The sequence below is a fragment of the Argopecten irradians genome, chromosome 5, assembly GCF_041381155.1.
Source record: "Argopecten irradians isolate NY chromosome 5, Ai_NY, whole genome shotgun sequence".
NCBI lineage: Eukaryota > Metazoa > Mollusca > Bivalvia > Pectinida > Pectinidae > Argopecten > Argopecten irradians.
Window position 1 is genome coordinate 40,253,839 of NC_091138.1, and position 26,272 is coordinate 40,280,110.

General features: G+C 34.2%; 1 protein-coding gene and 1 long non-coding RNA gene across 2 annotated transcripts in view; one reads left to right on the forward strand and one right to left on the reverse strand.

The window, feature by feature from the left end:
• Window positions 1-26,272, forward strand: part of LOC138323854 (exportin-6-like) — a 603,808-nt gene that overhangs the window by 49,953 nt on the left and 527,583 nt on the right. The gene's annotated exons all lie outside the window — the stretch shown is intronic.
• LOC138323844 (uncharacterized) lies at window positions 15,473-18,428 on the reverse strand. Its single transcript, XR_011208597.1, has 4 exons — window positions 18,169-18,428; window positions 16,953-17,019; window positions 16,096-16,318; window positions 15,473-15,928 (listed from the first exon to the last, which is right to left on the reverse strand). It is a non-coding gene; the product is annotated as an uncharacterized lncRNA (long non-coding RNA).

The window sequence follows — 26,272 nt, forward strand, 5'->3', positions numbered from 1 at the left end:
TAAGTAAGTTAAATGATGGTCAAAAAGACACAACTCGAGATGATCTTGGCGAACGGTCGCAATCGTATTTAACTTTGATGATCAAATTGCCAATTTCATGAGCCAATATCTCTGCCAATTTGTATGATATGACATTGAAACAAAAACTGTTCTAAACATCGTTCCATAGTACAGTATATACCTACATGTATGTGCAAAAAATGACCATTATACACCAAATTGTAAATGCGCTGAGATCCCGTGAAAATCATGAAGCTTTATAGGCACTCGTTACAACACAGCATTTATGCACCATATTAGTTCTTGTCTTTATGCTTTATGTATGTTTAGATGAGAGTATACGTGAAAAGGTCACTTTATAATTACTGATACCATTGTAAAAATGTAAAATAAAATAGCAGACCACAACTTAGCTCATGGTCGGACCGTGTGTATTTATTCTTCTGCACTGAAGTGGCAAATATCATCACTTTTAGGCAGTAAATATACCGCAAAAATTAATTTTGAACACTTATTTGACTTTGCAAAATTAAATCCTATGCATTGTAAATATTGCAATTCTCAAAATGATGGTAACTATTGGTGGTGAATAACATATTAAAAGCTCTTCTTGTTTCGTGAGTATGAAATTACGACACATATAACTTGAACTATGTTGTGCTCTTGGAGCAAGATTTGACCATTGTGACCTTGAATTCATGTCAACGTAATTCGATTGTAAGCGTATACATTTATACCATACATGAGCTCAGCTGATGTTTCAAAGGAATTGTGTTAATGTAAAATGATATTTCAGCATATAATTCAACATTTTACTACCGTGACCTTCAAGAATGATTAAGGTCACACAAAAAAAACTTATTTTGACATGCGGCAATCAGTCTTTGATGTAAAGATGTTCTACAACAATTGTACTGATGTAGCATATGTGACTTGTATGACGTTGACTATAATTTTAATTTCAATCTTAATTCATGCAGGCACACATGTATGCCATAGGTGTATGAAATATGAAATATGTATAATCGAGTTTGATGACGTAACATAGTCACAAAGTTTTGGCGTAAAACTGTTGTAGATATCTGTCCATGCTATGTCTATGCAAAATTCAGGCATGTATGTTAAGTATTAAAGGCGCTGAAATCTTGTGCATTTTTGGCGGGAAAACGGCAAAATCGCAGTTTTCCAAGGTCTATATCTCCGCCATTTTGGTTCCGATGAACTTTTCTGTGGCAATTTTCGCTTTTGACATTTGTTTGACACCGTAGCGAGCTCTTGACCTTGTGACCTTGACATAATCTCTGATAACATGTGATGAACAAAAATCGCGCTATGTCACGATCTACCTTAAAGACAAAACGGGGACAACGTACAGCGTACGGTTATGAAGTAAGGAACGTTTAAAATTTGGTCGAAAAAAAGTAGTTTTTTACGTTTGTGGCCTTGACCTTGAACATTTTTTACAAAAAAATCGAACGTACGTTTCAAGATCTCATGTACCTACATAATGTGTCAAAAGTTGAGCGTCGTACTGTGTTTCGTTCGTGAGATATCCTGCTAACAAGATTTGTGGAAATAAGGAAAAAAAGCAATAATAACTCGATTTGATCGCGATCAAAACACGGGATTTCCACCTATGTAATGATATAAGTAATGTTAGCGAACAGACGATTGCTTTAATACTCTTTTCCTTCGCTTCAGGTCGAATGAATAAACGAACGAACGATCTCACTCAATATTAATCAAAAAGCGTTTCTTACGAAACTAGGCTGGTCCAACCGTAAACAGATTAAGGGGCAGAAGATTTCATAGAGAGGTGAATATATCGGAGCCTGCTGATTGGATATATTAAAGGTACATCAGTTAATGGTTAATGTGTGGGTCGGGCAATACATGTAGATGTAAAATTTGTAAAGACTTTTGATGTGAATTTGTTTGGTTCTGTGGTTTCAAAACTGCCGGGTATTTTCCCCAACATAGCACCGGTTTTGCTTAAACATCCGGTGTCACAGGTGACAGCTCTGCCACACACATAAAAGGTTTTGAACCTGTCAGTTATTGGGTTTGTGCATTACCTTTGTTTGATTAAATGTACGTCCTATTAATAGCTAGGTTCACGTAAGGACGGCCTCCCATGCATGCGGTGTAGCTACACATGTACATGTACGTGTATTAACGCAAACATGGCGATTGTGTACATTGATCGTGTAGAACTTAAAACATCTCGAAATTAAAGTATTCACGTTGGGTATAGGTAACAACCAGCCAAATGAAAAAAAGACCTTCGAAACGGCCCGTGTGTAACGAAGATTGAGCCCAGGACAGAATTTTAACCCGGCCGCTGATTGGCTGGCTAATTATGAATTTCAAAATTAAAAATGTTTTCTGTTTTCATTTTGAATCACATGACGTTGAAATTAGTCATTTTCTGTGTTTGAGATCATTGCTCTTTAACATCCAATTCAAAACATTTCTCTTTGAAATTTCATAAATTACGGTAAAATTTACGTTAAAAAGTGAACGAAATGCCATATTCAGAGGGCTATATTTCCGCCATTTTCAAATTCATTTCTTTAAAATTAAAACGTTGTTCAGAGAATATGCCAATGTCTATATTTACAAACAATCAACACCTTACAATAAATGATAAAGGCGCTACGAGCTCAGAAATTACGGAAAAAAATAAGGAAATGAAACAAATTGCCATATTTGGAGAGCTATATTTCCGCCATTTTTCTATATAACCCCTTGCAATTCATAGCCTTTGAAAACAAAAGTTCCTACAACACAGGTACGAAAAATGAAGACTGTACATACAGGTTTAAAGACTCCGAAACGTCTCGCGCAGGGACAAATCTAAACTAAAAATTCGATTTTTGATGTCCTATATCTCCGCCATTTTGAATCTTATGACCTTGAAATTGGCCATTTTATGTGTCTGAGAGCATGCTCTTTCACATCCAATTCAAAACATTTCTCTTTGAATTTTCATGAATTTCGGTAAAATTTACGTTAATAAAATGAACGAAACGCCATATTTGGAGGGCTATATTTCCGCCATTTTCGAATTCATGATTTTGAAATTATCACCCTGTACAAACAATATGTCAAAGTCTACATATGCAAAAAATCAACACCCTACATTTAATGATAAAGGCCCTACGAGCTCACAAATTTCGGAAAAAAATAAGGAAATGGAACAAATTGACATATTTGGAGAGCTATATTTCCGCCATTTTTCTATATAACCCTTTAAAATCCATAACTTTTAAAGACAATTGTTCATACAACATAGGTTTGAAAAATCAACACTGTACATACAGGTTTAAAAGCGCTGAAACGTCTCGCGCAGGGACAAATATGAACTAAAATTTCGATTTTTTATGTTCAATATCTCCGCCATTTTGAATCATATGACTTTGAAATTGGTCATTTTATGTACCTGAGAACAAGCTCTTTCATATGCGCCCTTCGAAACTTTTCTATGGTAAAGTTCATATTTGACCTTTGTTTGACCTCATTTGACCCTCTATCGAACTCATGACCTAGACATAATCTCTGATAACATGTAATGAGAAGAAAACATTCAATATCGCGATCTACCTGAATAACTAAACATGGACGATGTATAGCGTATAGTTATGAAGTTATGAGCGTTTAAAGTTCGTTCGAAATTAGTAGTTTTTTACGTCTGTGACCTTGACCTTGACCTTTATCGTACAAAATCGAACGTACGTTTCAAGCACTCATGTACCTACATCATGTACGACGCTCAACTTTGGACACGTTATGAATGTACATAAGATCTTGAAATGTACGTTCGATTTTTTACAAAAATGTTCAAGGTCAAGGTCACAGACGTAAAAAAACAATTTTTTGGAACGAAGTTTAAACGCTCATAACTTCATTACCGTACAGTGTACATCGTTCACGTTTTGTTATTTAGACAGATCGTGACATTGCGCATGCTTTTCCCATGCCATTCTATCAGAGATTATGTCAAGGTCAAGAGTTCGCTACGGGGTCAAACAAAGGTCAAAAACGAAATTCACCACAGAAAAATTTTGAAAGTTGGATATGAAAGGGCATGCCCTCAGAAATATATAATGACAAGTTTTAAGGTCATGAGATCCAAAATGGCGGAGATATAGGCCTTTGAAAAAAGGCTATTTTGGCGTTTTCCCGCCAAAAATATTAAAGGTTTCAGCGCCTTTAATACTTAACATACATGCTTGAATTTTTGTATAGACATAGCATGGAGGAATGTCTACAGAACTTATGCTGTTTTATTGACCTTGACATTCATTCAAGGTCACAGGGTTCAAAAAGCTTTAAATCTTTAAACGACATCTTCGTAATAAATAAGAGGTGTAGAGCGCTGAAATTTGGAGACGTTATGTACGTACATGAGTTCTTAAAATGTACTCTCGATTTTGGAGGATAACGTTCAAGGTCAAGGTCACAGACGTAAAAAACTGCTTTTTTCGAACGAACTTTAAACGCTCATAATTTCATAACCGTACGCTACACAACATGTACCTTTCATTCTCCATGTAGATCACGATAATTCACGTTTTTTTTTCTCATTACATGTTATCAGAAATTATGTCAAGGTCACGAGTTCACTAGGGATTAAAAGAGGTCAAACAAAGGTCAAAAATGAACTTTACCATAGAAATGTTTCGAAGGGTGCATATGAAAGAGCATGTTCTCAGGCACATAAAATGACCAAATTGAAGGTCATATGATCCAAAATGGCGGAGATATAGGACATCAAAAATCGAAATTTTAATTTATATTTGCCCCTGCCCGAGACGTTTCAGCGCCTTAATACCTGTATGTACGGTGTTGATTTTTCATACCGCTGTTGTATGAACTTTTGTCTTCAAAAGTTATGGGTTTTAAAGGGATTATATAGAAAAATGGCGGAAATATAGCTCTCCAAATATGGCAATTTGTTCCATTTCCTTATTTTTCAACGTAATTTTGTGTGCTCGTAGCGCCTTCATAATTTAATGTAGGGTGTTGATTTTTTGCAAATGTAGACTTTAACATATTATCTGTATCGGGTTTCAATTTCAAAGACAAAGCACTGAAAATGGCGGAAATGTAGCCCTCCGAATATGGCGTTTCGTTCATTTTTTAAAGTAAATTTTACCGTTATTTATGAAAATTCAAAGTTGAAATGTTTTGAATTGGATGTGAAAGAGCATGCTCTCAGACACATAAAATGACTAATTTCAAGGTCATATGATTCAAAATGGCGGAGATATAGGACATCAAAAACCGAAATTTTAGTTTATATTTGTCCTTGCGACAGGCGTTTCAGCGCCTTTAAACCTGTATGTACAGTGTTGATTTTTCGTACCTGTGTTGTAAGAACTTTTGTTTTCAAAAGTTATGAATTTCAAGGGGTGATATAGAAAAATGGCGGAAATATAGCTCTCCAAATATGGTAATTTGTTTCATTTCCTGGTTTTTTTTCCCCGTAATTTGTGAGCTCGTAGCGCCTTTATCATTTAATGTAGGGTGTTGGTTTTTTGTAAATGTTGACTTTGACCTATTGTCTGTACAGGTCTTTAATTTCAAAGACATACATTTGAAAATGGCGGAAATATAGCCCTCCGAATATGGCGTTTCGTTCATTTTTTAACGTAAATTTTACCGTAATTCATGAAAATTTAAAGAAAAATGTTTTGAATTGGATGTGGAAGAGCATTCTCCCAGATACATAAAATGACCAATTTCAAGGTCATATGATTCAAAATGGCGGAGATATAGGACATCAAAAACAGAAATTTTAGTTTATTTTTGTCCTTGCGACAGGCATTTCAGCGCCTTTAAACCTGTATGTACAGTGTTGATTTTTCATACCTACGTTGTATGAACTTTGGTCTTCAAAAGTTATGAATTTCAAGGGGTGATATAGAAAAATGGCGGAAATATATAGCTCTCCAAATATGGTAATTTGTTTCATTTCCTGGTTTTTTTACGTAATTTCTGAGCTCTTAGCGGCTTTATCATTTATTGTAAGGTGTTGATTTTTTTGTAAATGTAGACATTGGCATATTCTCTGTACAGAGTTTTAATTTCAAAGTAATGAATTTGAAAATGGCGGAAATATAGCCCTCTGAATATGGCATTTCGTTTTTTAACGTAAATTTTACCGTAATTTATGAATTTCAAAGAGAAGTGTTTTGAATTGGATGTTAAAGAGCATTATCTGAGACACAGAAAATGACTAATTTCAAGGTCATGTGATTCAAAAATTATTTAGGTTGAATGCGATGTTGAACGTTTTTTTTCTTACTACATGTTATCAGAGATTATGTCTGGGTCAAGAATTCGCTAGAGGGTTCAATGAGGTCAAACAAAGGTCAAAAATGAACTTTACCATAGAAATGTTTTGAAGAGCGCATATGAAAGAACATGCTCTAAAGCACATAAAATGACTAATTTCAAAGCCATATTATTCAAAATGGCGGATATATAGGACATCAAAAATCGAAATTTTAATATCTATTTGTCCTTGCGGCAGACGTTTCAGCGCCTTTAAACCTGTATGTACAGTGTTGATTTTTCATATCTATGTTTTATGAACTTTTGTCTGCAAAATTTATGGATTTTAAAGGGGTCATATAGAAAAATGGCGGAAATATAGCTCTCCAAATATGGCAATTTGTTCCATTTCCTGATTTTTTGTAAATGGAGATATTGGCATATTGTCTGTACAGGGTTTTAATTTTAAAGTCATGCATTAGAAAATGAAGGAAATATAGCCCTCCGAATATGTCATTTCGTTCAATTTTTAACGTAAATTTTACCATTTTATGAGATTTACGATAAAAATGTTCTGAAGATTGTACATATGTATATGAAAGAGAATGTTCTTAGACATATATAATGATTAATTTCAAGGTCATATGATTCAAAATGGCGGAGATATAACACTTCAATGGTCATAATATCAACGTTATCAACGTTATTTATCAAAAGTTAGAGTTTTTGTCACTCACACATCACCGTGACACGCCGTGTACGGATACTGAAACATGTATTGCTGTGAGAAGGCAGCAAAATCTTAAAGTTCTATTTAAAACAAGACACTTTTCTCTACCTGTTTTCTTTCTTGTTTATTCTGCATCAAAGCTCTTTCTAATCTTAATCACGCATGGATAAAATTGTGTAAGCCCAATTTTATTTTATGTGAGGGCATGTTTTGTATGTATGAATGTGATAAGATTACATAATGTGGTCAAAGGGAGATAATTTTAACTCTAATTGTACCAGTTATTCCCCTTGGTCTTCATATAAAAAAGAGAATGAAAGTAGACTTGGAACCAAATAGATGTGTTTTTTGTTGTTGGTTTTTTTTCTGTTGTGAAGATTAAAGAAATGTAGACTGAGTTCTCCAACCCAACCTCACGTCCATGACACAGCTGTAATTTGGTAAAAGATTCGGAATACATTTAGAAGTTCAAAAGGTACATATAAGGCGGAGCCAAAGAGTCAAATTAAAATTCAGATTCAAAAAATCTTCTGAAGATCCAGATAGAGCCAGAAACCTATATACATTTACTGAAACATTATAAAAATCCCAGTATAAAAAAATCAGTAGTTTCTGTATGTTTGAAATATAGGATATGACAATATGAAAATATCAATACACATTTCCAAAACTTTTCAACTCAAATTCCACTAAAATAGGGAACTTGTTTTTCTCACCAGACTCCCGCTGATTGGCTCAGCATTTACTTGTCAGCACTGTTCGTACGTCCTTGTGTGCAAATTGTGATCGTTATCGTGCGTCAACTTCGCTAGCCAAGGGTAATACACTTGGCTAGCGAAGTTGATCGTGCGTGTCTACCTGTCCATCCCTCCATCCATCATTCGTTTGTTCGTGAATCGTGTGTTTGTTTGTTTGTCTGTATGACTTAATGAAATGTATCTCAAAGTATGCGCGTTCTGTACGCAGTGTGTGTCCTGTCATTTCGTGCCGGCAGACAGATGAAAATAGACTGTCTATTGAGAGGTAAACAAAATGCCAGCCACCTGAAGTTGTTATAGTGGAATCATTGTCAACATACACGACATTTTGTCAAATATATTCAAATTGAACACGAACATCGCTGGTAGCATACACGTGGCTACCATTTTCTTTACCTCTCAACTACACGTGGCTTCAAATTTACTCAACTAAATATGTAGTCGGCGGCCATTGCAAATGTGTGAAATAGAAGGGTCCAGAAGTATTTCATTGTGCAGAGTTGTTTAATTTCACAAATGAGATATAATATGGGGACAATGGGGGTACATATGATCCCGATGAATAGGTATCTGTACGTTTTCCCGGCATTGTATGGACGATGTATTAGAAATTTGCCGCTGACGTAGCGTAGGCCAAATCTTTCCTACGATTTCACGTTTTTAAAAGGTATCGCGAGCTGACTATATATTAGCCAAAAAACATTCTAAAAGCGTACTAAGACGCGCAGTGTTTGCTTGTTAATAACCACATAAAAACAAAATTTGTTTTAAGTGGCGGCTTCATTTCACATAAATCACACAAAAAGTTGAGATTTCATTTATAGATATATTATACTCTAATATCTCATCACAGGCAGTGATTCTTTCAATACACATGTATGTTTCACACGACAGGCAGCGATCCATTCAGTTGATTTTATTGCATCGGTTCCATTAAAATGTAATTTGAAAAAGAAAATTCAAAACTTAAAAACCTTGTAAGTGATAACATCAACTAAACGACTACTTGAGATTTTACTGTATCTTTACAGTACGCAAAAAATATGCCATTTTATTTATGTGTTATTTATGTGTATATTAATTTCATCGTAATGCGTTCTTACTTTCAACTTTTTCAGCGCTGTTTGTTAGTTTCATGTGTGTTAATTGTGAACATCATATCATGCGTGTCTGTCCTTCCATCTGTTCGTCAGTCTATCCATTAATTCATGTTTTCGCGTGTTTGTTTGTTTGTTTGTCTGACTTAATAAAATCATACCTGGAAGTATGTTCATGGTATATGAACATGATGAAGTGTGTCCTGTCTATGACCGGACGTGTGCACAGGCCGACGAAAAGACGGGTGGAAGGAAGGACACGTTGATACCCGTGTTCAACCAGATACATTGTGTATATAATCATTATATTCGTTCTTTCTTTCCCTTTTTGTTTGTTTGCTCTTTTCGTTCGATAGTTATTGTTTTCTTCCTTCTTTCGGGCTTGCGTTTGTTCGTTCTTTCGACCGTTTGTTCGTTCATTACAGATAGTTAGATTTTATACGAAGAGAAAAATATTATAGCGATCGTCTTTTCGCTAACATTACTTATATCATTACATAGGTGGAAATCCCGTGTTTTGATCGCGATCAAATCTAGTTATTATTATTCTTATTATTTCCACGAAACCTTCTTAACACTTTTTCTCACGAACGGAACAAGGTACGACGCTCAAATTTGGACACGTTATGTATGTACATGAGTGCTTGAAACGTAAGTTCGAGTTTGTACGATAAGGTTCAAGGTCAAGGTCACAGACGTAAAAAACAATTTTTTTGGAACGAAGTTTAAACGCTCATAACACCATTACCGTACGCTGTACATCGTTCACGTTTTGTTATTCAGATAGATCGTGACATTGCGCGTGCTTTTCCCATGCCATGTTATCAGAGATTATGTCAAGGTCAAGAGTTCGCTACGGGGTCAAACAAAGGTCAAAAACGAAATTCACCACAGAAAAGTTTTGAAAGTTGGATATGAAAGGGCATGCCCTCAGAAATATATAATGTCAAGTTTTAAGGTCATGAGATCCAAAATGGCGGAGATATAGGCCTTTGAAAAAAGGCTATTTTGGCGTTTTCCCCGCCAAAAATGTTAAAGGTTTCAGCGCCTTTAATACTTAACACACATGCTTGATTTTTTGTATAGACATAGCATGGACGAATGTCTACAGAACTTATGCTTTTTTATTGACCTTGTGCATTCATTCAAGGTCACAGGGTTCAAAAAGCTTAAAATCTTTAAACGACTTCTTCTTTATAAATAAGAGGCGTAGAGCGCTGAAATTTGGACACGTTATGAACGTACATCAGTGCTTGAAACGTTTGTTCGATTTTGGAGGATAACGTTCAAGGTCAAGGTCACAGACGTAAAAAACTACTTTTTTCGAACGAACTTTAAACGCTCCTAATTTCATAACCGTACGCTACACAACATGTATTTTTCGTTCTCCAGGTAAATCACGACAATTCACGTTGTTTTTCTCATTACATGTTATCAGAAATTATGTCAAGGTCACGAGTTCGCAAGGGGGTCAAATGAGGTCAAACAAAGGTCAAAAATGAACTTTAACATAGAAATGATTTGAAGGGCGCATATGAAAGAGCATGCTCTCAGGCACATAAAATGACTAATTTCAAGGTAATATGATTCAAAATGGCGGATATAAAGGACATCAAAAACCGAAATTTTAGTTTATATTTGTCCTTAAGACAGGCGTTTCAGCGCCTTTAAACCTGTATGTACAGTCTTGATTTTTAGTACCTGTGTTGTATGAACTTTTGTCTTCAAAACTTATGAATTTCAAAGGGTTATATAGAAAAATGGCGGAAATATAGCTCTCTGAATATGGCGATTTGTTTCATTTTCTTATTTTTTTCCGTAATTTGTGAGCTTGTAGGGTCTTTGTCATTTAATGTAGGGTGTTGATTTTTCGTAAATGTAGACTTTGGCATATTGTCTGTACAGGCTTGTAATTTCAAAGTCATAAATTTGAAAATGGTGGAAAAATAGCTCTCCGAATATTGCGTTTCGTTCATTTTTTTAACGTAAATTTTTACCGTAATTCATGAAATTTCAAAGAGAAATGTTTTGAATTGGATATGAAAGATCATACTCTCAGACACATTAAATGACTAATTTCAAGGTCATATTATTCAAAATGGCGGAGATATAGGACATCGAAAATCGAAATTTTAGTTTATATTTGTCCTTGCGCGAGACGTTTCAGCGCCTTTCAACCTGTATGTACAGTCTTATGTTTTTGTACCTGTGTTGTATAAACTTTTGTTTTAAAAACTAATGAATTTCAATGGGTTATATAGAAAAATGGCGGAAATTTAGCTCTCTGAATATGGCGATTTGTTTCATTTTCTTATTTCTTTACGTAATTTCTGAGCTCGTAGAGGCTTTATCATTTATTGTAAGGTGTTGATTTTTTTGTAAATGTAGACATTGGCATAATCTCTGTACAGAGTTTTAATTTCAAAGTAATGAATTTGAAAATGGTGGAAATATAGCCCTCTGAATATGGCATTTCGTTCACTTTTTAACGTAAATTTTACCGTAATTTATGTATTTCAAAGAGAGGTGTTTTGAATTGGATTCAGGTTAAAGATTCGGTCTAATTTCAGGTAATTATAAATGTCATTTCCGAAAAAGTATAAGTTAGTCTCAAAGGTTAGTGTGTATAAATATATATCATATTTTTTGTGACAACATTCGTAGTCGTGAGAAAGTATCGAAAATTTGACCTTGATTACATGCATACTGTGTTTTCCAAACAAACCTCCTCTAGCTTCGGCGATCGCTATTTTCGGAATTCATACAGTGGAATTCGACCACTGTTATTAGAGTAAGGTTATTCTCTCCTTTCCTTTAAATAACACAAATAAATACCTAACTAACACTAATTAATACAGAACTACTAGCCGCTTACAGCCGGAATTGTGACTTAAAAGGGTACCAATCTATAGCTACGTCATCATTTATGGAAAGGATGCCATTTTGTATGGTATCGACTATGACTGGGACTGATTAAAACCTGACGATGACGTTGACCTATTCTAATAGCGAAGGGGGATGGTAACCATCAGTAGGCTTCTATGTTTTCATGTCCACCAACCACAGGTTTACGACGCGCAAAAAAAAAAAAATACTAAAAATACTGAAAGATTGTTTACTTAGCCCTGTATCCCATTTCCAGAAAATGGGGTAATTAATTTTAAAATGCTCTGAACACCACAAACATCATCCGATCTGAATATATTTTTAGCTTACGTTGAAGACAATACCTTACTGGTCACTATGGTATATGATATGATGGGATTATGGGCGAATTTTATTTCATATCGAAAGTTGAATTACGAAGATTCGTGTAAAAATCGTTAGTCTGAAAAGTACACGCTACATCCCCAGGTCACGATTCCCTAATGAGCACAGACCGAATAAAATCGCCATCCATTCAACGAATGCATCCCTGCAGTGCAGATCCTCAATATAAACTCACTTACTTATAAAAATTACATATTGGTATCCCTTAGCGATCCCCACGCTCCATTTATTGTCATGCAGAACAGATGATCACCGATCTCGGCCATTTTTTGTCTGTCGTCTCCGATTTGATACAAGCTGATTGGTCCACTCGCTCCTAGGAGTCAATCAGAGACACTGTTGTCTTTACTGGCCACCGTAAGAGCAGCTCGGTTTTCCTGAGCAGTAGGCCTACGTCACGGACCGCCTGAATCACCCAAGCAGACGACTGTGACTGCCTTAGCCAGGACAAAATAGGATTTACAGACGTACATGCATAAGCGGTAAGTGTTTTGAGATAAACTTCTATAACTTTCGCCGTTTTTGTAAAAGTTCATAACCGCAAAGATTCTTCTGTTGTTTAAATTTCGTGTTTTGTTAGCACATTTTCTTTTTACGACCATGGAAATCATGATGTTGAAACACAAATAAGAGAGTTATAAATGATAAAATAACAATAATAATTTCTTTATTTAAATTTTATGTCCATTTTAAAGATTTTTTTTACTAGAATTCTTTTAAAAGAACACATAAATATCGATGTAGGGTGTTTCCCAAGAGTTGAAGACCATTGTTCATTCTAAAGTGTGCATTGTGATGTTTCATTACCGTAAATATGTATCAACATATAAATATTGAAAACACCGACAGCACACCATAAGTCAACTTTGTCACGGATTTACTTATGGACACCGCCTTCAGCCTACAATAGGTAGCGATCTGATAAGCGAAGTATATGTAGTGGATGGAGTTTGACACTGTAGTTTCTCATCTCCACTGAATAAATAACGGACGTTATAACCGTCAAAGCGAGAGATTAAAAAACAGCTTAGCGGGTACTGATATTCAATGTTTGTTTTAATCATTCTAGGGACTATATCTCATCAAAATCGATTCAGCGATTATTTATATATATTTTGCAACAGGTATAATTATATATATATATTTACAGTCAGTGGTGAATTGATAGTATAAACCCCGTTGATTTCAACCAAAGGCTACTCAACTTTATTTCTCGATAAATTGAGTATGTCACGCGCAATTTGGAGCCGCGCGGATGAATTTATGATGGTCCAAATCAGAAACTTTTGGTGTTTTCAGTAACCGAACGTACGTTCGATGAACATGTACATGTATCAAAATAGGTTTGAACACATATACATGTACGTGTGTAAATACAAATGTAGAAAAGTTACATTGTTTATGTTACTACCGTACCTCTTTGAGCAATGCTTCCGTGCGTATGATAAATAAACAATGTTGTACAATGTACAGTTTTGCACATTCCGATGACGTCGCAATGTTTACATGTTGTGTGTCTGTGAGTCTGTGTTGTTCTCTACAACATGTAGCCTAGATCTACATTATATTCGTATTTTTAACATCTTTGGTTGTACGCGAATGGATAAGATATGTCAGAATACGTCAGTATTTGAGTTGGATAAGTGTAACCAAAACGACCTAGCACGACAATGCATTTTTGTTCACCTCGGCGGACAGACAAGTCCTGTACGTTATCTAACTTAGAATCTACTGTGAATCGGCGAGAGTAGGACTTACATACACAATGTACGTTTGGGTGTTTCGAAATATCAATGAAACGGAATCCTTCAATTGTAGCTTTACAATACTTGTAATAGATACCTCTAATATTTATTGAAGTGTTTAAAACAACAATATAAATATAGCTAACATTTTGAGAGCGGTACAGTAAACGTTTACAGTAGTGGGCCTAAGGTCACAGTACCCAAATCGGATCAGTACCCAAATCGGATCACGGATTCGAGAAATTGCTCTTTTTATCGCATGCACATTTTACGTTTAAAATAAACGTACATATAGTCATAAAAAATGCATTTCCGCGATATTTAAACCAAATTTTGAAGCAGTGATCGATTTTATTATGCTTTAATGAAGACTTTGAAATCGGCAAGTTGGTGTTATTTTCGTCAATCTCCTACAATGTCACCGTGCGACGGTCTATTTTCTCATGTTTAACCCCATTACACTGCACTACATATCATCAAAACATAAAAGTATGTACCCAAAACAAGAACAGAGAAACATTTAGGGAGGTATTCGATGAACAGGGTAGTCCATACCTTTATTTAGGATGCCACTAGAAACGATTCATATTCTGCCGCCATCTTGGAACTATTACTCAATGATCTTTGCGCATGTCAAAAAGTCATTCTAAACGAACAGGTACTCACCGTACTTGTACTATGATTTTCCGGTTTTTTCAATGTTGTATAAGAGTTATTTCCCTTCTGTCATTGTTTCGATTTTTTTTGAGTTTTGCATATCTGTGATTATTAATATTTATAATAATTATTATCTTACTATAAGATGTTGCTATTATCAATTATAATGTAACATTATTTGTTTTCTCCAGCAACAAAGAATATCCAAAACACAACTACAGATATGAGAATGTGTTATTAAATAAAATGTTTAAAATATATAAATACAAATAGTGAAATACAGAAATGAATATTGCAAAATGTTCAAATTCATATTATTTGTATTATTGATTATGAAAAAATGTATTTTAGTACACAAGATGTTAACAAATTACCATAAAATATTTATATTATTTAAATACTGTTTTAAACAAAACAAATATAAGGAGATTATACAAATGCAATATTAGGTAATGATATGTAAACTGGTTTAAAAAATATCTTTCTGAACAGTAGTGTCTACAGATAAGAAGAGGTAGTTTGTTTCATATACAGAGCACTGTCAGTGAAGTTTTTTTCTATTTACAGGGAAAATAGTAAAAACCTTTAAATAGAAATATCTGGTGCCAGCATGGCAATATCAAGTACCTGGCCTTCTGACATTGGTAGAGATCATTCTTGAAGCAGAACAAACAAATTTCAGCGAGGAATACCAGAGTACATAAATCGTGTTACATCTATCAAATTAATTAGATTGGTTTTGAATTTGTATTATTCTAAATTTTTATATTTTCAGATCACTGCACTGCCATCCAAGTTTCTGATATTTCCTCCTCTTTTCTGTTTCATTTTTATTACACAATGTATATCATTTGACAATCTGATAATAAGTTGATTTTTAAGTGTATATTTTATCAATTCATCAATGATACTTGGGAAAGCAAAATACAACAAGAATTATTTATCAACACTTTATTTAATCTAGAGTGACATATCAATTTTACTGTGAGACCCTGCATTTCCAAGTGAATCAGCATGAGTGAAATATTCATTTGATATTAGTTACAATTATTGAAGTGGCTGCTATTTTAAAATCCAAGCATCAATTAAAGATAAGCATCAATTAAAGATATTGTACACTTCCATTTCAGACATAGGGTAAGTGCATCTATAATATGAATGAAACATGTTTGGTCAAGGAACATTCCTGTACAAAGTATGCCACCTTGATAGACAAGGGTTGTATACAAGGTCATTGGATCTCCGTGACAAACTCCCACACAACAGCAGCAGTATGTTTGTCCATGAAAAAGTCCTCTTGATAAATTGCCCATGAAAAAGTCCTTCTGACGTTTGTAATTTATGAAAAGTCATTTCCAAGTGCAGGCTACCTTGATGATAAGTCTACAAAACCTGAAATAAAAAAAGAATAACTGAGACATATGTAGCTGTAAAATATTGATAATTTCTGAGCAAATGTTTAAAGCCTTAAGATTTGGAAAAAAAATCTTAAAATTTCAAATGAAAATCCACAGCTTTACTAATAAAGTAATGTTTAATGTTATAGCTTATAGACATACCTCTACATAAAATCCTCCAGGTATCTTTTGAAGCGTCCATCAAAAGGAAGACTCCTGATGTTAATACTTTGGTTGGAAGGCCAGAGTGAACAGTGTGGAATATTTTTGTTTCCTTCCTCACTACTCATTTGCTACAGCCTTTTAGTGTAGCCTTGTTTCAGCTAATGAAGGCACTGACTTCATTTCAGAGCTGGCAATCAGTCATGGATACCTGAACAGTCACCTAGTTATAGAAGAAAAAAAAGGTTTAACTCTTGAAGTTTTTCATTTACAAAATATCTTGTACACATGTGATCAATAATAAACAACTAATAAGAAAAAAATACTGTCTGATCTTGTTAACTGTCTCCCTTCCATCAAGTTCATACCATACCTGTTGCTCTTCTGGACAACCTGTTATTGTACATGTAAGAAAAGTGACTATCAATATCGCCTCCCATGAACAGCTCTCAGACAACAAAACAGACTTGGCTCATTTACATATTATTAGCATGTTTATACTTAATACTGTGAATAAAGTTACTGAAGATAGAATGAATTATCCACATTTCTGTTAAATAGAAGTCAGAGGGTTTTGAGATCACATTTTAACTTGAACTGGATTATTTATTATTGCCTTGTACTTCGCCTTATCACTCTGTTCGAAACAAGGACAACATATATATAATAATTGTATTGAACTTAATAAGTACAGATCTACAATTTGAAGACTTTGAAATTTAAAATGAAAAAATAAATATGAGAATTGATTTTTGCTTCAAGGTTGCCCAAGTACTTGTGTTCCATTTTTCTGATGCATGCACACAGTGATTAAAGCAGTCATTCATTAATCAATAATAATTAAACAAAATACTAACCAATCATGTTTTGTATAATAACAAGCTGAATTAAGACACATTTTTCAGTTCTTCAGAAGGTTGGGGCCTGCAATAATGAAATAATATAGTATGTATTATACATCACAATAATATAGTAATAATACAAATTCATAGTTTGCCAGGTACAGTACTGTATCAGGGATCAAGCCTCTCTTGTGTAAACATACATATCCTACATGACGTACTTGAAAGTGAAGGGAATGGGTGGTTTTTTTTTCAAATAGTTATGACATGGTTGCGTACAATATGTAGATACAATGTATGTCAGTACACCTGAGATCCATATATATACATGTGTAGAAGAAAATAGAAAATGTATACGTAGCGGCCAGACAGGGATTCAAACTTAGAACCTCCCAACAATAGCTGACTGAGCAACTTGGTCACCGACTATCAATCCAGTCTTATCCTGCTACACATATGCAGTCACATGTGCCTGATCATTGTTGATGCTTATGAGATTTGTATAATGACTATAATTATGTATGTCTGCAGTTCAAATAGTTATAAGACAAAATTATCAAAAGTTCCCAATTCCCAGAAATCTCTTGCTTGTGTGAGATTTAATCTACTATTTTTTTTTCTATTAATTTCACAAATTAAATTTTAATTAATCACTAAAAGGCAGCAAGATTTACATTATAATTTAAAAAAAGAATTACCAATATATTTTATATGTAAATATAAATAAAAACAATAATTGATAGATATTCATTTGATGCATGATACATTTTAAAGAAAAAAATCTACCAAAGTGCACTGTATGTATTTCAGTTGTTGATGTTACATGTTGTCACACAATCTACTGATTGTGTTATGTGGAAGATCGACAGTAAATAAACTTGAGACCCCATCAGGATTCGAAAAAAAACTACGAAAATTTTGTTATACTTTGAGAGACATAGGGTAGAAATGGTTAATTTCTCAATTAAAGCATAAAATCATTTAATTGTTGCAGCTAAACAATAATAAATATCGACCAATTATCATTTTCGTCAATCTAACAATGCGCACCTGTTCGGTTTGTCAACCGGAAATTGAAACCGTCATGCGGTCGATCGTGTTATGAATTTGAAAGGCTCAATAAAACACTAAAAAATGACTGTGACGCACAAAATTACTGATCAATCTTGTCAATAGTGATTATATTTATCGTACATACCAATTATTTAACTATATAATGCATAAAATATACCTATTTTGGGTTATTTCTCTCGCTGATCCGATTTGGGTACTCTTCTGTTAAAAAACCGGAAGTTCATCTGTCAATGTTTGTGACGTCATAATTCACGCGCGCACGCGACTATGACAGTGTGGAGCTGTCTGAACTTCGTCAGGCATAGCCTTTTTATGAAAAAACACGATATGTAAAAGGTCAGTTGCAAAATTTGGTTTAGAAAGAAGAAAATGTTGTTTTGGTGATCCGATTTGGGTACTGTGACCTTACCTGTATTTGTACATGTTCCTCGAAACGACGTCCGATACATTTGAAAATCTCTAAAATCCGGAAAGAATGACATGGAACTATGTAAACATCCGTGTATTCAAGAAATTTCAAACGTGAACTGATTAAGTAGAACTCAAGTGATCACAAAATTGAAGAAACTCTCTGTTTGTCACACCTCCTTGACACAGGCGGTTTGAATCGGACGCCGCGTCACAACTACGTTAAATATCCTGCCACGTTATGAATTGTGTAAGCGTGTGAAATCATACGAAGCAAAATATTAAAACCAAACTGCTTTGCACCATGGTGTTTTTAACAACAGATAAATAAAATGATTTATAGTTCCATACCGGGAAAACCCCAGATATATGCTTCATCAGACGGAACTCATTTTATTGGTATGTTCATTGATAAATTGGCGGGAATTTCCGCCACTTCAAGTGGCTGTTCGAAATGCCTGTCGGAACCAAACGATATAATTCAATTTTAGTCTTATAAATGCCATAAACACTATTAAGGGTAAATTTTGAGCTATGAAAATAATAGTTAAGACTGTAAATATAAGGATTAAAGTCTCTTTCTGGTGGTTCTATCGAAGGATAAAGTTGAGTAGGGTATCGATATTTGTTTCATGGACCGCTTCGCGGTCCATTCCAAATATCGATACCCTACTCAACTTTATCCTTCGATAGAACCACCAGAAAGAGACTTTAATCCTTAAATATATATATTGATAACCACTTCATAATCGATCATAATCAACTATTAATCAACAATGCCAGCATTCGAACCGACCTAATTTCTGCAATTCTAACAAATTTGACGATTTTTTTTAATGATTCATAATTTATGATGAACACATTATATATGGAGATACAACCTAACAATGTATATGATTTTTTTTATTTAGAATGTCCACAATCATGTCTTTTATTCGGGGGCTACTGTATGGCTTGTTGCTGGTCATGACGGAATTGACTCTATAGTTCGTAGTGATTATACTGTCGATTCCTAGCGATTTGCTGTATGTATCTCTTCGAACTTTTCATCGTATTAGATACATATACCAGTGTTGTATATATTATATTAAGACACATTTGATTAATGACACTATGCAATTTAAATTCAACTTCAATTTAAATCTTAATCACACGTATAACGAATACAAAATAACAACAAACGTATACACGGGAACATATCTAGAGTCTTTACGACGTTATTGATAATTAATAATGTAAGATATGTCTCAAGGCACTACATAATGTGTATTAAGCCATATGTTCATCATTTCAATTCTAGTTTGTATGTAATTCAAAGTTTCTACATGTACATGTTAAAAGCTTAGAACTGTGGATTAATTGCAATGCCAGGGTGGTGGGTATAGTAAGTACATTGTAAGATATATTTGATTATAAAGTCAGAAATTTAAAACAAAATGCTACATTTCATCACATATGTACATATAAAATAAATTAAAATGTCCAGCCTAAAAAGACTTACACGAGATACTAATTTAAAAGGGTACATTAAATAAGACAATATGTTATTTCCAATATTACCATGAGCATCAGTATTATTGTAAAATGGAACCGTTAGTAAAATCTGGTTATTTATAATCCAATATTATCATGGGATCAAGTTTTAGAGTTATACTGTCCACAAATTCATAAAATAATGCGTGGCTGCGCCTGAACAAATTTACAATAACTGAAGATAAAAGTCGACAGATATAAGGCATCGTCGGTTCCCAAGTAATAAGCTTGCCCTGCATGTATACATGGTACTGTATGGCGTGTAGACAGGAAGTTATGGAGAGTTATACTGTCCACAAATTCATAAAATAATGCGTGGCTGCGCCTGAACAAATTTACAATAACTGAAGATAAAAGTCGACAGATATACGGCATCGTCGGTTCCCAAGTAATAAGCTTGCCCTGCATGTATACATGGTACTGTATGGCGTGTAGACAGGAAGTTATGGAGAGTTATACTGTCCACAAATTCATAAAATAATGCGTGGCTGCGCCTGAACAAATTTACAATAACTGAAGATAAAAGTCGACAGATATAAGGCATCGTCGGTTCCCAAGTAATTAGCTTGCCCTGCATGTATACATGGCGTTAGAATTGTCTTTGCTGTCCCTGTTACGTAATCGTAAAAGACGACTGAATTAAGGATATTTTCTTTTTACTTATTCCTAGCTTTCCGTCTTCCTAATGTCTAAAACCATGGGTTACTTGATACGATATGCGTCATTTTCCCGAAGAAAATTCTTCGAAAATTCCGACCAATCAGAATAGAGCTTTCATTTCGTTTTGGGAGAAGAAACATAATCAAGGTGTACATGTACTTTAATGTTGACACTTTCTTAAGAATCGAAACTATTTTGTTACAAAAATATACCGCATTAATATAGAAGGTAAATCTAAATTGTTAGTTGTTTTTACTGTAACGTTTCAGTTTCCATTTTAATTGAAACACATTGATAAAAACGGACAAAAAATAATTATCTGTTTGCGTGCATCGAACACCCGATCATAGGAAAATCGCTTTATCCACTACACTACTTCTATTGATATCAAATAACTAAGTCAATGGATATGGTCTTGTTGGGAATTTCCTTTTCAAATTCCCTGGATTCTGATTGGTCAACATTCAGATATTGTCTGTTTTCAGTGAAAATTGCATTGATACCTTTGGGGTTTTAGGGAAGACGAACCATGTATGTGTACATGAACACCACAGTTTTCATCATACGAGACTTTATGCTTTCCCTGGTGGCTTATTTCCTTTGGAATTATTTGAAAATCTTTTGTTTTTTCACTGCTCTTCCTACAGATGATTTTTTTTCAGTGCTCTTGTATACAGTGATCAATGATCTCATCAAAATCTTTACAACCCTCTAGGCAATAACTCCATTATCCTCGTTATCCATCAGTGTGAAAAAGTGTCTTAATTCACAGACAAAATACTTTATCCAACAATGCATACAGTCATATAAAACCAAAATCGCTATCAACATACAGTCTTCTCGCTACACGCCATACAGTACCGTGTCAAAGGGTGCTGTTTATAATCGATTTTTTAATTTGTTTTCTAAAATTCGAATGGTTTCTATGAGAATTACTTTGAATTAAAGCATAATCAAATGGAGGAAAAATCATAAACTGTAAGTGAAAGATGACCTACGAGTTAATCATTCAAACAATTTGCGAGACTATCGGCCACAGACAGTACTATTAGCACTGATTCGATCTATTTTCAGGTAATTATATGTTTCATTTCAGAAGAAGTACAAGTTAGTTCCAAAGATTAATGTATATATATATATATGTTATATTTTGCGACAACCTTCGTAATCGTGGGAAAGTATCGAAAACTCGACCTTGATCATATGCATACTGTGTTTTCAAAACAAATCTCTCGCATCGGCGGTCGCAACATCCAGTATTTATATAGTGAAGTTCGCCTACTGTGTCATTGTTACTGAATGTGCGCCTTTACCAACTCACGCGTTCGTAAATTAAACGAGCATTTAATAAATTTCAATATCATTATGATTAATCAAGATTTGTACAAATAATTAGCTTTTATAATATATGATAATAATAATTAAAATACTATTCAAGGTATCACACAAGTTCGAATTGTTCTGAAATCAGAATGAATTTTTAAAAGTTCCAGCAAAATTAATATATCGTAAATAACTTACTTTTGGAGATAATCAACTTTTTCTGTCCCTGTTTTTCCGATACAAATATTCACTGTCGCCATACTTGGAAGATCTTTATCACTTAGGTGTTTATTCCCGTTGAAAACAAGCGTTCTGACGCCCTCGGAGGGTTTACGAATTTAAAGTCAACAAAAGAAGCGGAACAACTTCAATAAACAATTCATTTTCTGCACTATTGATAATACCAACGAAATTGAATGACAAAATGACAATCCATTGCAAAGATAAGTTCTGTCAAATAATGTTTCTTTTCACGAGTAGTTTCAGTTGTGGGGGACTCTTTAAAATTTCAAAACACTCGTGTCAAATTGTAACTTTTTTATGTTTGTTTGTTGTTTTTTTTTGTTGTTGCTGTTATTTCATTTCATTTTTATATTCTTTTTTTTTTTTTGCAATTTGTCTTGAAAACAGAAAAGTTATTATTATGATTTTTTTTTTTCAATTTGATTTTGAAAAAGAAAAAAAACGTCGTCTGGTTCAATTGGATTACCTAACAGAAATATAACGACACTTTTTTTCAGATACCATGTTGTACTTCGCCAGACAAAAGATATTGCTTGGAGTCCTTCAGATATCGATGTTGATTTTAACTGCATATTTGTTAATATGTGTTCACGTAGACACCAAGCTCTATGAAAAAGGTATGACATTTCTGCAGTTTCAGACTTCCGATACTACTCATTACGACAAGCTCTTGTTGAGCAATATATCATTTGTTAACCGGGTTAGAAAAGTTGATAAGAAAAGAGTGAATAAAACTTTGCTTTTTTGGTCGCCACAAGGATGGGTGAACGACTGGATCGACAAGAAATGGGAGACGTCAAAACTATTTGATAATTGTCGAGTTCCTGATTGTATAGTTACAAAGCAACGTAAATTCGTGGATGAAGCAGACGTGGTTATTTTTAGAGCAAGTGATATTAAAAGCTGTAGACAAAAGACGAAGCCAAAACAAATATGGATAATGTTTGAGCACGAAGCTCCAACATCATTTGGTAGAAACATAAAGAAGTCAAATAAAACTTGTCACCGGAGTATGTTTAACTGGACCATGTCGTATCGCCGTGACTCGGATTTCACGTTTGTACACGGAGGGTTCTCGAAAAGGTCATCTCCTTACAATAACCGTTCATTAGAAAATATCATCAAATCCAAGAAAAAAACTGCTGTTGCATTTATCAGTCACTGCCGTACCCAGTCTCGTAGACTAGAATACATAAGGAAGCTCCGTAAGTACGGTATCGACATTGATGTATACGGATTATGTGGGAACCTCCGATGTCGATCTGGAAAAGGTGTATTTGGTTATTTCAAGGCAGTTTGGAATATGACACAATCTAAAACAGATAAAGACTGTTTTAACGTGCTGGATAGCATGTATAAATTCTATTTATCGTTTGAGAATGCCTTATGCCATGACTACGCCACAGAAAAGTCACTTCACCTTGTATTTCGTCACGACATTGTACCAATTATTAGGGATGCTTCGAATCATACTTTGTTCCATCCCCCGAATTCTTACCTGGATACAAAACACTTTAAAAATATTGAATCTCTTGCAGATCGAATAAAGAATATCAGTAGCGATGTTAAAGAATACAAGAAATTTTACGACTGGAAGATATACTACTCTCCTAAAACAGTGAATGAAGTGTTACAGTCGAATTTATGTGATATTTGTGAACGTGCACATAATGAACACAAGTACCACAGACTCTACAGGAATATCGAGGATTTTCTGATGTCACTCAAAAACAAAACAGATATTTGTTATAAACCAACTGATGTGTAAGGTTACGTTTTGATATATGGGATAATCCACTACTATCATTAACCCTATTCTGGTATTACTATTTTTTACCTTAGTCGAATATTTTTTGCGGTGATGGTATTTTCGCATTGCAGTGTTCGCGAAAATTTGATCCGAGAAACATTGATGAAATATTTCATTGATATATAGAGGATCTTACATGAATTTGAAAATATCAAATTATTTAACTCGTTTGATAAAGTTCATATCACATAGTCACGAGTGTAAAATTCATTCTATTTATCGCATATCTTTTATTAATAGAAATATAAGCAAAACTTTACGTTTCGTCTCTATATAAAATAGTAGAAATCAGGCTCGGATATCACGTTTCCGTCTACTGAAACAATAATTCAACGTCATATGTATATTATGACGTCAAAACTACATGTGACATCATAATAGTGTTATTACACATGTGTCTTACGATATTTATGACAGGGCTGGACGGGCCAGTAATGCGATAAATAGTCATACGGGGCGCCCAATGGGACACTTGAAATTTTGTACTGAAAATTCGAATTTTGTGTATACAAAAATGGTCATAACTAAAATTAACTTGGCCATAGAAAATATTTTATGAAATATAATTAATGCAATGAAAGATAATTTTGTAAAACAAAAAACGCTTATAGTGTGACAGAATTAATTTTTATGTACACAAAATTAATTTTGATCACAAAAAGATAAAGTCCCATTTGGCACCCCGTGTTATTTTACACTGCCTTATTATTATTATTTTCATTACTTGATATTGGCTTTACAGTACACGTGCCTAATGCATATGACCCCTGCTCGATTCGTCAAGAGCGGGCGGCCGCCGGCGACCCGGCGAGGCGGCTCGATTCGATTCACTCGATTCGATTCACTCGATTCAATGAAAGTGCGCCGGTTGCGCGACCGGCGTACGCCGGATCAGCCGGTTTTGTATCACCGGCTAATACCGGCGCAAGATGGCGGAATAAAGGTTAGATATTTGTATACGAAACTTTCTTTAAGCAAAACTCATTCCGTTCAGACATAAATTCTCCAAACATTATGATTTTCCTGTCGTATTCCTTAACGGACAGGAATTGAAACCTCTTTTGATACACACAGGTATGTAGATATACATTTATGAAGCGAATACATCGAGATGTGCAGTGATGTATAGACTTAGATATATATATATATATATATATAGCCCAGGTTTTGCTCTATAGATATTTTTCTCTATATAGTGTAATACGTACGGTGTCGCGGCATTTTATAGAACCAAATGCCTATGCATGTACATTCTATTAGTCTGATTATAATAAAATTTGTAAATCTAATGTATATAAAAATTAAATGTTTTATTCCAAGTACATGAAATTTCAATGACTTCTCTTGGACTGTTTATCAATAACAATAAAAACATATTTTTAAGGTTTATTCTGAGGTTTTACACTTTCGAAAACAACACATTTTAAAGTTGTAATGAATCGTTTTCGTCAAACACATGTAATTCAGAGTGTAACATAAGAAAATAGATTTATATGTACAGTATTATACCTACATGTACATTGTAAATACATAATTCAGAAAGAATGCTCAAAAGTGAATATGATTGTACGGGCATTGTTAATTCCTATGTCAAGACATGAGAAAAAGAATTCTACTGGTGACATGTAGTAAGAAATGAATGAATAAAATAGTTTACATAAAGTTACAACAATGCCACACCAAGGTATCAATTTAAACCCAGTTTATTAAGATAACTCATACTTTACTAATCGGTGCTTCAGCGATCTGTTGAATTTTAGTAAGAATAAATAATGATTGGCGTGTGGCCCAATGCAAGGAGCGACAGTGCTTGGAGCGACAAAAATGCCCTGCCGATAACACGCGACTGTGCGATAAAACAATCATGTCGCTCTGTCGCATTAGCGAGAAAATAAGATTTGTCGCACCGACAGTGTACTTTTGTAACGTTGCAGTGTCACTCCGCGCATTATCTCACTATTGCTTCGCGTATTGTCTTGTGATGTGTAATTAAATTCCAAGCTGTAATGCTAGAACATTATCTCATATTATATGTATGTAATTCTACAATATAAATTACAATGCACCATACATTACATCAAATGTGCATTACAACAGGAACGCGCGGAGCGATTTTGTGAACGACAATGCGACATGGCAGATATAGGCCACCATATGTATTTTCTATTTCATATAAGAAACTTCAACAAAAGAGATTAATGTAGTATGATGCAATTTCTTATATTTGTTCTTTTGGAATAAAACAGCTTACACGTGTATCATGCACGATGAAGAAAAATGAGAA